The 3,693-nt window shown below is 45.1% G+C and overlaps 1 protein-coding gene across 1 annotated transcript in view; it reads left to right on the forward strand.

Annotated features, from left to right (window-relative positions):
* ATP6AP1L (ATPase H+ transporting accessory protein 1 like) overlaps window positions 1-3,693 on the forward strand; it is a 24,295-nt gene that overhangs the window by 14,251 nt on the left and 6,351 nt on the right. The window lies entirely within an intron of this gene.

Consider the following 3,693-nt stretch of genomic DNA (forward strand, 5'->3'; position numbering starts at 1 on the left):
TGGTGACTCAACCACTTCCCTGGGCAGCCTGTTCCAATGTTTCACCACTCTTTCAGTGAAGAAGTATTTCCTCATATCCAATCTAATCCTCCCCGGCACAACTTGAGGCCATTTCTTCTCATCCTATCATTTGTTACTTGGGAGAAGATACCAACACCCACCTCGCTACAACCTCCTTTCAGGTAGCTGTAGAGAGCGGTAAGGTCTCCCCTCAGCCTCCTTTTCTCCAGGCTAAACAACCCCAGTTCCCTCAGCTGCTCCTCATAAGACTTGTGCTCTAGACCTTTCACCAGCTTCATTGCCCTTCTTTGGACACGCTCCAGCATACATACTGAGGGAAACAGACCTTGTATTATGTGGTGTAGAGCCCCAGGGGCAAGCTCCTTCCTATAATGTCCTGATGTTGCAGGCAGCAGGGCAGCATGGGTTATACACTTTCAGACCAGTCTTTCATGGGGCACATAGATGTACATAGCTGTTCTCATCTCTTGCAGTGGTGTAGTCAATCCTTGTGGCCAGCCAGTTTTGCTCTTAGTGCCTGTGAGGCTGAAGCTGTTGATCTTTTTAGTCTCCAGATGTTTTACATAGCTGCTCGGGAGATTGAATAGTGGATCTTATGCTGAATATGGGGGCTTAGGGACTGGCCGTGCAGGACTACTTATCCCTTCATAGGATGTGCATCAGCAGTAACATAAACCATTGGTACAAGATGCAGATGAAATAGAGTTAGGTAGCCCCAAGTCCCAGGATGTGATCCATGAGTTGCTGAAGCTGAAAAGTGAATTCACTACAGGTTTGCACGTGACCTGAAGAGTCACCGAAAACCTGAACTCTGCATCCCAGTCTGTCATGAATTTCTGCAGCATGAACAGCACAATGCTTTGCTCCTGCTAAACCTGAGTGAGAGCTATATATTAACCTAGCTGGATCCAGAATCCTCCAATCCCATGGCCATACTAGAAAGGCATTTAGGTTTTTTGATTTCCTTCATAGCGTTCCTGACCACTTCTTTCCCTCCATGTAGTATGCTGGCTGGCTTCATGTCTGTCCTGGTTTCGGCAGGGGTAGAGTTAATTTCCTTCCTCGTGGCTGGTACAGTGCTGTGTTTTGGATTTAGGGTGAGAACAATGTTGACAACACACCGATGTTTTAGTTGTTGCTAGGTAGTGCCTACAGTAGCCAAGGACTTTTCAGCTTCCCATGCTCTACTGACTGAGAAGGCTGGAGGTGCACAAGAAGCGGGGAGGGGACCCAGCCAGGACAGCTGACCCAAACTGGCCAAAGGGACATTCCATACCATGTGACGTCATGCTCAGCATATAAAGCTGGGGAAGAAGAAGGAAGGGAGGGACGTTCGGAGTGATGGCATTTGTCTTCCCAAGTCACCGTTACGCGTGATGGAGCCCTGCTTTCCTGGAGATGGCTGAACACCTGCCTGCCGATGGGAAGGAGTGAATGAATTCCTTGTTTTGCTTTGCTTGTGTGCACAGCTTTTGCTTTGCCTATTAAACTGTCTTTATCTCAACCCACAAGTTTTCTCACTTTTGCCCTTCCGATTCTCTCCCCCATCCCACTGTGGGGGAGTGAGCGAGCAGCTGGGTGGTGCTTAGTTGCCAGCTGAGGTTAAACCATGACAATGTCTAATACCAGGTCATTGATTCCACTCTGGTAGGCAACAGTCTAAAAATTAGGAGGTGGATCCTAACTGGGCATGTGCTGAACATGAGCACTGAGTCTACCCCATAAATGGAGTTTAAATCTGTAATGACACACAAGAATAAAAATAACATGACCAAACCCAGCAGTTTCATTTAGCTCCTATACAACAGTTCACCTGTACGTCTAAAGATGTTTCCACAGAAAGTAAGTCTTATCTCTTTCTGATTATACATCTGTGCGGGATAACCCAAGGTGCACAGAAATTTTAGTGAGATTACAAGAAAGCTAAAAGCATAGTTGAAAAAGAAGTCAGGTTTTCTGCCCTTCGTATCATAGTATTCAACAAGGCAGTCTGAGTTTTATGTCATCAGCACGTGAACTAATCCAGCACTATGTTTTGAAAGGCAGAGGTAGAGAATGGAATAATATTATTTTAAAAATAAAAAATAATAACAAACATTCCTTCTTCTGTTCTGGTCTGCAATTCGGAGATGATCTTAGTCTTATTAGTAATGATTGTAACCTAATAGAAAATATATTCATGCAAAAGTAAGGGTTTCAAAACATGAAGTATAGTTTTATAGTTGTTCATAAGGCTTGAAAAATCAGAAAGACAGTGCAGTGGTGGACTGCAAACTCCTACTGGAGCTGCTGTTTGGAGACTGTTAGATTTGAGCAGGCTACTCTGTCTACCTATCTGTCACAGATACCTCTGTAGTCTGGCTACAGTAGTGGAGGTTTCATTCTGTAAATACAGAATTCTAAGAAATTAGGACTTGTCCTGGCTCTGGCTGGGAGGGAGATAATTCTCTTGTGTTTTGGGTTTGTGGCTAGAACCGTGTTGATAACATACCAGTGTTTTGGCTCTTGCTGAGCAGTGCTTGCACAGCGTCCAGGCTTTCTCTGTTTGTCACTCTGCCCCCCCCAGCAAGTAGGTTGAGGTTGGCAAGAGGCTGGGAGTGGACAATGCCTGGACAGCTGACCCGAGTTGGCCAAGGTTATATTCCCTGCCATATAACGTCATGCTCAGCAATAAAAACTGGGGTAGAGGAAGAAGAAGTGGTTAGGAGTTGTGTCTTCCAGGGTGGCCGTTGCTCAGAGATTCTCTGGGCATCAGTCTGCTCGTGGGAGATGGTCAGTGATTGCCCTTGCAAAACTTCGGTGTTTTTTTCCCCCTCTTTCCTTCACTTATTAAAATCTATCTTGACCCATGAGTTCTCTCTTTTGCTCTTCCTATTCTCTCTTCTGTCGTGCTGTGGGGTGGGGGGAGTGACTGAGCAGCTGCATGGGTCTTAGCTGCTGGCTGGGGTCAACCCAACACAGGGCTTTATATTCTGCTTGATGCATTATGTTGGAAGATATTTGGGAATTTATAGAACACATTATTCATTAAAAAAGCTGCACCAAGAGTCAGGAAGAAGAACAACTCTACAGCATACCCTTGACGTGCCTTTTATCAGAATTTCACCATATCTGAGGTTTGATCTCAAAATCTGTGGGTCCAGAGTCATCTCATCTGCCATGTCTTCTGATCTTTCTCCTTGTTTCTCCCATAGTTTTCTGAGTACCCTCGAACTAGGGACACAGCTGCTAAAGGCAAGCAGGACCTTGATGCTTAGTTTGAAGCTGAGGCTGGCATTTTTTTTCTGGGGTCAAGAGACATACTGTGACTAATGAGCCTTTTCTCCTCTTTTCTGTGGAGAGAAAGAGGAAAATGCTACCCCTTCCCAATGGTTTTGCTTTCTTGCATGTTCTATTACTTTATTTATTTGGGACACACTGAGAAATACTAGTCCCACTGACTCCTGCCCTTTGAATGCACTCCAGAATCATAAGCAAGAAAGCCCCGTCTTATTCTGAGCTCTCACTAGAAGGGATTTCATAGAATCATAGAATCATAGAATCATTAAGGTTGGAAAAGACCTCTAAGATCATCGAGTCCATCCGTCAACCCAACACCACCATGCCCACTAAACCATGTCCCTAAGCACCGCATCTACACATCTTTTAAATACTTCCAGGGATGGGGACTCC

This window comes from Aptenodytes forsteri, unplaced genomic scaffold, assembly GCF_000699145.1.
Source record: "Aptenodytes forsteri isolate BGI_AS27 unplaced genomic scaffold, ASM69914v1 Scaffold116, whole genome shotgun sequence".
In the NCBI taxonomy this organism is placed as follows: Eukaryota; Metazoa; Chordata; class Aves; order Sphenisciformes; family Spheniscidae; genus Aptenodytes; species Aptenodytes forsteri.